The sequence below is a fragment of the Octopus bimaculoides genome, chromosome 1 (assembly GCF_001194135.2).
Source record: "Octopus bimaculoides isolate UCB-OBI-ISO-001 chromosome 1, ASM119413v2, whole genome shotgun sequence".
Classification (NCBI taxonomy): domain Eukaryota; kingdom Metazoa; phylum Mollusca; class Cephalopoda; order Octopoda; family Octopodidae; genus Octopus; species Octopus bimaculoides.
The window spans coordinates 189,592,183-189,592,432 of NC_068981.1; positions in this window are offsets into that span (position 1 = coordinate 189,592,183).

Consider the following 250-nt stretch of genomic DNA (forward strand, 5'->3'; position numbering starts at 1 on the left):
CCACGGTACCAGACGAACCAATGGCTCGTACTGAGACGCAGTTTAGGGCATCTATGTCAAATTCTCTTATACACTCGATGTGCCATCAAAACTCTTGATTGGACCATGTCAGGTGGGGGAGAAGAGCCATGCAAGGAACGTGAAAATCACGGTGGTGCACCAGCATGACCGCAGCCACTTGGATGAAACACATAAATAAATAAATAAATAAATAAATATATATATATATATATACATTGTATACATACAT